Source organism: Nipponia nippon, unplaced genomic scaffold, assembly GCF_047370975.1.
Source record: "Nipponia nippon isolate SJK-2023a ecotype South Korea unplaced genomic scaffold, ASM4737097v1 scaffold_27, whole genome shotgun sequence".
NCBI lineage: Eukaryota > Metazoa > Chordata > Aves > Pelecaniformes > Threskiornithidae > Nipponia > Nipponia nippon.
The window spans coordinates 3369104-3379586 of record NW_028262344.1 but is presented as its reverse complement, the minus strand read 5'-3'; the positions used below and the strand labels follow the sequence as shown (position 1 = coordinate 3379586).

The window sequence follows — 10483 nt, the reverse complement described above, 5'->3', positions numbered from 1 at the left end:
TTGTTTGATCACTTGCGATATCCACAGCGGGGACCACGCAGTGGAAACACAGTGTTCCAAGCCGTATTGTCACATCTTCGCACTGTTTGCGCTGGTGCGGGGCAAGGTGTGATGGATCTCGGCTCCCACATACACCGCTTGTTTTCAGAAATGGCTTTGACACTCAGCAGCCAGAGCTGGTACAGAGAAGGACCCAAGGCTTATTAAGTCATTTGGCCTTTTTGGAAAGATTTATTCCTGTGACAAAGTGCAGATGACGCACCTCCGTCTGTGTCACTAACGAGCTCCGTACCCCGGCGCGGCATTTCTGTGGGCTGGATGTGCTGTATTTCTGATGCTGTGTCAGACAGTCTGGGCCATTAAATATCTCCTGGCTCTTCTCCCCTCAACTCGACCTCATTTTTCTTGGCCAGGTAATTCTTCCTGCAGTTTCAATTTGACACTGCCTGGTTTTTCACTTGCCGTCTTTCCTTTCTCATTTCCTCGCAGAGCAGCGATGGCCACACATCAGGACGCGGCAGGCAGGGAAGGTGGCTTTGTCATGACAGACACTGGGGGAATCCAGCGTATTGTTGCTCGTGCTTTCACACACGCAACACGGACGCTGGAGGTCACGGTTCCTGAAACTTCAGCACAGAATAGCACCGCGCAGGGTGACAATGCACGGGACGGGCTAACGGGGATGGCTTTTTGCCTGATCTGCTGCAGAACTGCTTAACTCATTGCTGTCCTGCAGTCCTGCAGATTCGCTGCTCTTGCTTCTCCTCTGCAATGCCTACCCAGTATGTCCTTGGCTACTGCAAAGCCATTTGCTAATCAGTAAAGCAGAAATAGTGCTTTTATGCTTCCTGCATGTTAGCTTGAGTGACTTCTGTAAAGAAAATATTGGCCATAGAATGAATCCATCCAGAGTGCAAAATGTGCTGGTTTTTATTTGCTGTCTGTGCTAGTGTTTATTCATGCCTTAACCAAAAATAGCAGACTTTGTAGATATTTAGTAATTTCCTTTTCATCAGCTCATAACATTAATGTTCCTGGTTGTCTATCAGAGACTGATCTGCAGAACAGTTTCTGCTGCCCTTGGCAGCTGTGCTTAGTTTTCATTTTGCACAGCCATGACTGTGGGCTGCTCACAAGCACAGCCAGGTTTCTGCTTGTTAGCGGGTCCCTGGCGAGGGATTGCCCACACCTTTGAGCTCAGCTGGCCCTGATGAGCCAGGCTCCTTGCACCAGCACTGAGCGTGCCCATAAAGCTGCTGGGCAGGCCCCCAGCCCTCAAGGTTGGCTGGCAGGGCCCTGGTGTGGCACGGAGGCTGGTGGTGCTGCGGTAGGTGATGCAGAGCTGCTTGGGAGCGTGCAGGGACGGCGGTGACGTGCTGTGGGTGCAGCCCTGGCCCCAGTGGAGCCGGCTGCCCCAGAGCATCGGGAGCTTTGACCTGGGCTCCTCTGCTGGGAGGATGCATCCAGCTCGGGGGCTGCAGGGAGCAGCTGGTGCCTCCCCAGGAGGGCGAGCATGGCTGGGGAGGGTAAGCTAGCCCCTGCAGAGAGGAGAGCCAGAGCCTGTGATGTCAGGAGGGGTGAAAGACTGTGCTTAGAGCAGCTGAGCATGGAGAGTCCTAAAGCCATGGCCTTGGAGGCTCCTTCCCACCTGCAGCCCCAGGGTGCAGTGCCCTGGGAAGAGCGGGTGACCAACAAGCTCTGTCTCCAGAGCTCGCTGAGCCTGAGCAGAGCATTCCCCTTGGGAGGAAGCAGTGGCTGGAGACCCCTTCCTGCAGATGTGGGCTACAGAAGGACCAAGATAGACTATTTTCTTAAAAGCACATTTGCCATGGCCGCTGTTGGTGCAGGCAGGCGGTGCCGCAGGACCCCTGCGGGGCAGTGGCCCAGGTCCAGGTCACAGTGCTGCATCTTCTGGGATGGATGCACTGTCTCTGTCAAGGCGGGCTGTCAAGCTGCTGAGCTTGGCGCTGAGCTAAATGAGCCGGCATTGCTGTTTCAGGGGTTTATTAATAAGCCAGCGGGACATAACTTTGTTGTGAGACCTGCAATCATTCTGCACTCAGTACAAGTCGAGCTGTAAATAGCTCCGAGTGGTGACTCCCAGGTCTGTGTATTAAATTCTAGGTACTGCAGCCAAATGCTTTTAGGGCTGGAAGCACTGCCTGACCTGGACCTTCAGCAGCTGGGGTTGTGCGGTGCTGTGGCTCAGCGCGTACCTGACCGGAATGTGCTGATGGAGCTGGGGATGGGATCGCATCGTCGGCAAGGCGGGCCGTGAGAGGGACCGGAGACCTGCTGGGGGGACAGAGCCTGGAGGTCCTGGGCAGCGACAGATACAAGGGTTGTGACTACACTTGGGCAGATGAGGCCTGGTGAGTAATTGAAATTCCTTTTTTTTTGCTGGCTGTTTTTCTCATTATTCTGATGTCCACAAACAACTTGTGCTTGAGCTGGCTTACTCACGATTCAGGATTTCTCAGCAATGCTCACTATTCAGTTTATTCAGGGGTTTGCTGCCCAAAGGTTGCAATCGCTGGTGTTAGTTAGGATTGTTAGCAGAGGGACAGAATATTTTGTGTCCCTCAGAACAAGCCAATTGCTCGATGGGCAAGTGCTGGGCAGGGCGTAAGGTAGCTCTGCCCCGCTGGGCCAGCGTACCACGCAGGGCATCGGGTGAGAGCGGCTGCAAGCGCCAGCCAGCCCAGGGCTGCGGGGAGCGTTGGCCACGTAAGCCAGCCTGGTGGCATCCTTCTTGTCTGGTAGCTTCGGCGTACTGGTCCTGAAATAAAATCATGGGTGAATGGGGGAAAGAGGAAAGCTGGTCCTGGTTGCAGGCAGGACGTGGCGAGAGTGGTGGCCTTGGCTCTGTAGCGTGGCTGGGACGCTGGGGGAGGCCGTCTGTGTGCGAAGGAAAAAACAAAAGCGCCTGAAGCCCGCAGTCCGTGCTTTGGTTTGCTGTCTGGGGAGGTGCTGAGGATGCTTGCCCGAGTGCCTGGGCAGCCTTTGGTTTGTGGGTTAGTGCTTGGGGCAGATGTAAAGGCAGAGCAGAGGTCCCCTCCGCTCCTCAAGAGGGGCTGCTCTTGGTCTGCGAGCTGGCTGGCTGTACCTTGGGGGAGTGCTCCCGTTTATGACCGCTGTCGAGTGCCCAAGATTCAGCCAGCATCATTGCAAAGAATAAACCACACAGGCACACGCTCTGCCAGCTGTGAGCCACCTCAGAAACTTTTGCTTTAAAACCATGAAAATTATTTTGCATGTTTAACACTGCTGTAATAGTTGCAATGGTGTTTACGATCCCAATCAGCCAAAATCTCTGCCAGAAATGTTGTAAGTGGCAATTTTATAAAGTCAGTTTCTGCTCTCATTACAGGAGAGAGAAATGCAGGGTTCACAAGGGATTGCTGCAATCGTCATAGCTGGGAGAAGAAATGCTCATTAACTTGCTTATCTCCCCTGAGTGCGCAGAACAGATTGTCTGCCAGGCACTTGTAGGCACTAGCTGGCACAGGCAATTCTGCTGGGCTTGTGCTGGAAAGGCACAGAATAAGCCCTTTGGAAACTCCTGTATGGAGCATTTATTAATTTGTCTGTCTTTGCCATCAGTAAATGTGCTGCAGAGCCTTGGACAGGCACTGCGGCTCAGGCAGGAGAGCGCAGTTGATAGCACCACGAGTTAATTAAGGAAGAATTACAGAATGGCTAGGGAAATCCTATAGCAAGAAGAGGCAGAATACCTGATTGCTTCTGGTCTCTCCCAGCTCCTGCAGGTTAATCTGTTCTGTGGGCGGCTGCTGCCGCAACCTGGGGAGCGAGCTGGGCTGCTGGGCTCCTGCTCTTTACTCGGAGCGATGCTTGCCTGTTGCTTCACCACCATAACACACTTGAGCCTCCTGATGCTTGCGTTTGCCTCTCAAGAAGGGAGTGTACGAGGGTGGACCGAAGGCTGGCAAAACTGGACTCTTTTCTCTGCATCTGACCAGCTTGGTGTGTCGGTGAGGTGAGAAACAGAAGGGAGTTCCACGTGCACAGCTGGTGTGAGGAGAGGTGGTGCAGCGGGCTGAGCTGAAATGGCAAAGTCCTCCCAGCAGCAACAGGCTGGTGCCTGGGGGCCGGCAGCACTCGCAGCAGGACACGCAGAGCTCCCACCTCACAAGCATAGGCAGAGAAACCCCGGGAGCGGGAGGAAGATCACACCAGAGGGGCTGAGCAGTGTTATCCTGCCCTGGGGTGCAGCTTATCCCTCTAACAACTGGGAATAATGCCCCTGTGGTAGAAGTGGGGTTCCAGAAATACTCCAGGATGCTGTCCCGCAGTCTGAAGCAGCAACTCTGCAAGAGCTTTAGCCTTGGGCAAATAAAATCAGCTACCTCTTTTGATCGTAAGATTCAGGACCGGTTAGCTGGAACTATCCATGCTGCCTCGCAGCCAGGTTCCCTGGTGTTAATTACCCCCTGCAATAAATTAAACCAGTGGTATTTGTGTAACAAGTCAGGTGGGAGCAATGCAGCAAGTCTCTAAAGGCCAGAGGGGCAGCCCTGGGAGGAGGCCGTGCGCGGGAGGTTCATCCAGCCGCCGCCGGCAGGCGGGCGCAGGGGTGCAGCGGAGCTGCGTGGTGCCCTGGGCCCGATCCGAAAGGCTGGGCTCGGGGCTGCAGGGTCCCTTAATGCATGTTGGCTGAAATGCCCTGACATTTGTCATGCCAGAAGCTACGCAGCCTCTCCAGAGACTCTGTTACAGGGTTGCTTTGTTCTTTCCCTTAAAATGCTGCTTTCCCCATGTCTAACCTGTGCTCTCTGCTGCAAATTGCATCTATACCCTCTCCGAGATGCACATGGAGGGTGGATGTATTTTTTTTGCTTCATCCTGTAATGTATTTGAGGATTTAGCATGCCGCCTCTATCTTCCCCTCTCCAGACCGAGTGTCCCATGCAGTACAAGGCAATCGGTGCAGATCTGAGGTGCGTGACTGTTAGCTTGAATGCCTTGCTCTGCTCCCTGGGGTGACGGGCAGGTGACGTGATGAGCTGTAATGTGTCTGCACAGGTATTTGGCAGGAAAAAAGTCTCTTAAATGGCAAACCTGCACATGTTTCAAATCTCCTCCTTGCAGCTAGTTTTCTGTCTCCTCCTGGCCTCTCCTCTGCAATTAGAAGTGTGTTGCTGAGATGTCTTTAATGTTTACTAAATTCTCGTTTGTTTTCCTTCTGAGATGGATCTGTTTGCCAACACACCCTGCTTGTTGCTCTACAATAGCAGGGGCTCTTGCTTTTGGCATGGTTTTTTTTTTTTCAGTGGTGTTTGTTTTTGCACAGAAGTGGATTTGTAGCAATGTTTCCTGCCTGTTGCTAGTGCCTCCCTGCCGTGGGAACGCGTTTGGTTAGATGCATGAACTGAAAGCTATTGGTTGCATTTTTGTTTCAGCTGAGCTGGGGTGTAGGAAAACTACACTAATGCTTACTGGTTTCTAGGCATCAAAGTTTGCAAATGTACTATCTAAAACTTGTCCACGCAGCAGAATGACTTTCTGCAGCCTGGCTTGGTCTATGCCCCTGCAGTCCATTAAAACTAATGCTCCCTGTCCCCCCTTAACTTCCAAATGTATTTATCCTGCTGTGCAGAAAGCTGCTGCCTTTTCTTTTACTCTCATCAAGGCTGGTGCCTCCTTTACAGACAAGTGGTCTGAAACTAAGCCTCTGTGGGTGCTGGCGGTGCAGCTGCGCCCGCTGGGCAGGGGGTCGGGGGGGACGGCAAAGCCTGTGTTCAACAAATGCCCCATGGCACAAGCAGAAATTGAGTTTGTCCTAAGCAGCTCCCTGCGGCTTAAGCACCTATTAATGCCAGAAAAAAAAAAAACCCCAACCCTGGGATCTCTGTTACTGGAGCACAAATCCCAGTGGCACTTTTTGTGGGTGCCCGCGGTGCCCCCGTGTTCCCAGCCGCCCGGGTTGCTCCTGCGCTGCTGAGCCTCGGCCCTCGGACCCGGCAGCTCCAGGGCCCTGCCAGCGCCGTGCACCCTCCCTGGAGCTGCAACGCAAGCAGCTGCATTTGGAGAAGGAGCAAAGGACAAATGCTGAGTTTGAGGGGGGAAAAAAAGAGAGGTTATTGCGTTAGGGAGATGTAATAAAACAGGGAAGCGGTGAGAGAAGGGGAGAGGCAGTGTGGAAAGCTAATGGCAATAAACCACTTCTGGTAAAATGTAGTAATAACGCTTTGCAGTTATCTGGTGTCTTTCACCTCGGGCTCTCAGAGCTCCTTAGAAATATTAGCTAATTAAGCTTCCTGTGTTAATTAACCACGCTTTGCTAGATGAGAGCCCAGTTTGGAGAGCAGCTGTCTGCTCCCCAGAGCTGCCCACGTCCTCGCCATCGCGCTTTCTTGCGGTGAGGAAGACCCAGAGGGGAGGGTGCGGTCGTGTCCCGGTGCCGTGGTGCCTCCAGCTCCCACCTTGGCAGCACCAGGGCGGAGGTGCTGGGGTGGGCGGCCGGGGCCCGACTGCCTGGGCAGCCGCCTTCTGTCTGGATGGAGCAGATGCCAAACTGCCTGTCTGCATTTCTGCGTTCCTCCCGTTTGGCCCCTTAGCAGCTTTGTTAATGCAGGAAAAATTTGAAAAATAGGCAAAGGACACGTTCAGCCTGAGCTTGTTGACAGCAGTGTAAACCAAAAGTGGAGCAGATCTCTGAAGAGTGGGAAGCATCTGGGGAAACGTCAGGCCCCGGGCTGTGGTGATGAGCTGCAGAGCTGTTGGTGCAGCACCGGCCGTGGGTGCTCGAGGATGAATCAAGGGCGATGCAAGGAAGCAGCTGTTTGAGCAATGGCAGCTCTGCCTCCAGCGGGCTTATTCTGGGAGGTTTGGGCCGTCTGAGCTGTCCCTTGGCTGTTGAGACCTTCTGGAAAAGCCAGGGTGTAGCTCAGCCCAGCCAGAGCGTGGGAAGGGCCCTGCGGTCGGAGGCGGGCATCCCTCCAGATCGCTTTATCAGTGCGGAGAAGTCCCAGATTAATGCTCTGAAGATATTTAATGAGAGCAAAATTGGATACAGAGCACGGGACTGGAGAAGGTGATTAGAAGGTCATTTGTATGAGATTATTTTCAGTCTGTGTGCAGGGACTTATTTCTCTCTGCAAGGTCTAGGTTTGGGATGACATATATTATTCATATAGCAAGAATGGGTGTCTTCCCTCCTGGTTTCCTTATGAAAATATCTTCTATTCATAGCTCTGCAGAAAGCGCGATATAATTTACCTGAAGGTACAATCAGAATTTTTAAAATATTCCAGAGCTGTAGCAAGCGGGGACTGTGGTGGTTAATATTCAGGGCCATGAGCCTCCAAGATTTTGGGTCGCAATCACTTCTTCAAGTACGAGGCGAGAGCTGTAGTCCTGAGAGCGGCGTGCGGGCGCAGCTCACGGCTGCCGCCCAGGGCACCCAGCCAAAGCGTCCTCCTGCCCTGCCCTTCCTGATGGTGAGCTGATGGGGTTGCACCAGATGCCTGGTCCTACTCTGCCGGGAACTCCGGCCTTGCAAAGGCATCATGGATGGCGGCAAAGCAAATGAAGGCAACGCGTTCATAGGCTCGGTTAGCTGGTTCTCCTTTCCGCTTTGCTCTAGGAGTCAGTGGCTGAGGCAGCGGGTGCAAGAACAGGGAGAGGTGTGCGTTTAATGGAAGGAGATGACTTACACTGCTGTTGTCGATCTGTGAGCTGCTGCGGAGCCTCTGAGGATGCTGGGGAGCACCTCCGTGTCTGCTTGGGAGCCTGGGGAAGGGTGGCTGGTGGAGATGGGGGATGGCAAAAAAGGGCTGTTGACAGGGGAGGTGCATGCAGCGGCGGCAGTAAGACATGGGAAAAGCAAACACTAATCAGAAATCAACCTCTCGCCAAGCAAGGCGGTAGAAAGTAACTAGAGACAACCTGGAGTAAGAAGTATTTGTTATTTTACACTAAGCTCTCTGTAGATTTATTTTTCTACTGTAGAAATTTGAGGCGAGAAGGCGAGTTGAAGATCCCTTGGGAAATAGCAGTAGGTTATTTATTCACAGTTGGTATTTATTCATTATCTGTCATGAAGGTGTTAATTTCTGTAGCTGGGAAATACATTTGTTTCTCTTGGCCACTGATGAACTCCAAGAGGTACCTGTCACTCCCCACACAGCCAGGGTGCGCGGTGCTGTGACACCCGGTCTCAAACAGCCGGTGGAGGCTGCTTGCCGTGCCGCAAGAAGCTGAAAAACCTCTTGGCCGGCGTGAGCTTGCTCAGCGCTGCTGTTCCTTCTGGGCACCCTCAGTGGAGCCTTCCTCGCACCCCCTCTTTCTGGAGACCGGGGAGGGTGCCGGGGTAAATTTCTCCTTGCTGCCCCCGCGTCCCCCCGTGGGGTGCAGCCCCGTGGGGTGCAGCCCCGCGGAGCCCGGCTCAGGGCCCCGCTCTCCCCCAAGGGCCAGGGCTGAGCCGCGGCCAGGCACAGCGGTTCCTGCTGGCTTCCCTTGCTCAGTGTCAGTGAAGTCGTGGAGCAGAAAGCACCCTAAAATCGTTCATTTGAACTCTTCCCAGCTCAGGGTTTTTGCCATTGCATCTCAGAATTTCAGGTACAAGAACGTGCTCCGTGAGCTCTGCAGTAATCTGCAGTTTTCCCTTCTGCCTCCGGTTACGGCGTGACCTCATTTTGAAAGGTCCGAATAACTCGCGTTTGGCCCCTGGATATAACACTGATACTCCTTCCCTCTTTATTATATCTTTGGCAATAATTATTCTTCCTCTCCAAACATAGTATTTTCCTCTTTACAAGAATTTTTTCTCATTCTCATTTCCATTCTGAAAGTGCTGGTTTCAGGTTTATTTTTAATTGAAAGGCTGGAGGGCAAATGCAGTTAAACTGTGGTGTGTGAATTGTAACTTGTAATGTGTTAAAAAAAATCACCTTGCCATTCACAAATTACTTGCTTTCTAATCTGGACTCCATCATAACTGCAAGTTTCGGTTCTCGTCATCAGACCAAATCACAGAGGACTGAGGGGGAATCGATTGAATGTATTTGCATTTCCTATGGACGGGAAACCAGGCTCTGTCGTGCGGAGATTCGGCTCTGATCGACCGCTCGTGGCGGTGGTACGGTGCTCCCGGGACAGCCGCTGGCAGAAGCATCCACGCGATGGGCACGTGGCCTCGCGGCGGGGGCCAGGCTGGGTGCCTGGTGTGTAGGGACGTGCGGTCGCAGCAGATCTCCGTCCTGCCGAGCCCGGGCTGGGTGCAGGTCCTGCGTGCCCCAGCACTTGGCCACGCTGCTTGGGGCAGAGGGAGGAGTTCTGGGCTCCAGTTAGCCGAGCGCTGAAATCGGGTAATAAAGCAGCATTCATCTTCACTCCTCGTCCCTTCACCGAGTGTTTTGACAGGGGAGCCTGGCTGTGTGGAGCGTGGAGTGGCTCCCTCTTGCATCTGGCACCAGGGGTTATAAAGATAAATGTGCTGTCATCACATCTGCTAAGGGCTCTTCTCTGTGCTCTTGGCTAAATGTGTTGCCTAATAAGTGTGTTAAAGTTACTTTTTAATGTAATTTGTATTGTCTTCAAAATAGTAAAAGGATTTCAATTAAAGCCGAGACCTTGGAGAGTCCCCTTCCCAGGCCAGCTCTAGCTGCTTCCATGTTAGCTGTCAAATCATTATAATTATAGATTTGGAGGGTATTTAACTGGTCTGTTACTGGTAAGCCCCAGCTTCAGGGACCTAGACTCTTCCACTGATGCTGTCCCCTGTCCTGGTGACCCTGGGGAGAAATTGCTCCTGGCCGGCAACGAGAAACCCTTTGGAATAAAGCTCTGCATGCAAAAAGTGATGGCAACGGTCTGCTTCAAGTCAGTATTGAGCCACTGTTTGTGCCTTCTTGCAACAGGGGGAGCCCCACTGCGTCCTGGGGGGGTCACACGCAGCCTTAAGCGGCCGCGCTGGCCACGAGCAAGTGCATCTGGGCACAAGCCTCTCGGAGGCTGCCTGCCCTCTCCCATGCAGACGGCGCGCACAGCAGGACAGGGAGGCGGCTGGGGAGCATGGAGTGACCTGCTGTTATTGCTAATAGAAAGGATCAATAATATGAAACGTATCATCCTTCTTCATTTTCTCATCATGTTGAAATCGATACCCTGCCTTGCGCAGAGGCCGCTGCTGAAGGCCGAGCTCATTCGTTATTGCACACCTCCTCCTGGATTTACACCAATGTTACATTTCTCGCATGTAAAAAAAAAAGGGCCAGGTGTCGGTGTTGCTGATAACATCTTGGGCTCGGTAGCCTCGGAGCAACTGCGCCAAAATTATTCCATAAGAGCGTCTGCATGCATTAGCGATATCCAAAAAAATCGTGTCCCCTCCCGTGATGACTCAGCCTGGTTGCTCGTCACTGCGCAAGATGAGAGGAGCATGGCTGCCTCGCCGAAATCGTGCCTTTCCGCAAAGTGTGAAAGGGGGAGACGCATTTAGATTATAGTTATCGAGGAATAA

The 10483-nt window shown here is 52.9% G+C and overlaps 1 long non-coding RNA gene across 1 annotated transcript; it reads left to right on the top strand.

Annotated features, from left to right (window-relative positions):
* The first annotated feature begins 1285 nt into the window (after nt 1–1285).
* On the top strand, nt 1286–9923 carry LOC148055034 (uncharacterized). The gene is made up of 3 exons (XR_015705954.1): nt 1286–1327; nt 2125–2372; nt 3759–9923. It is a non-coding gene; the product is annotated as an uncharacterized LOC148055034 (long non-coding RNA).
* The last annotated feature ends 560 nt before the right edge of the window (nt 9924–10483 follow it).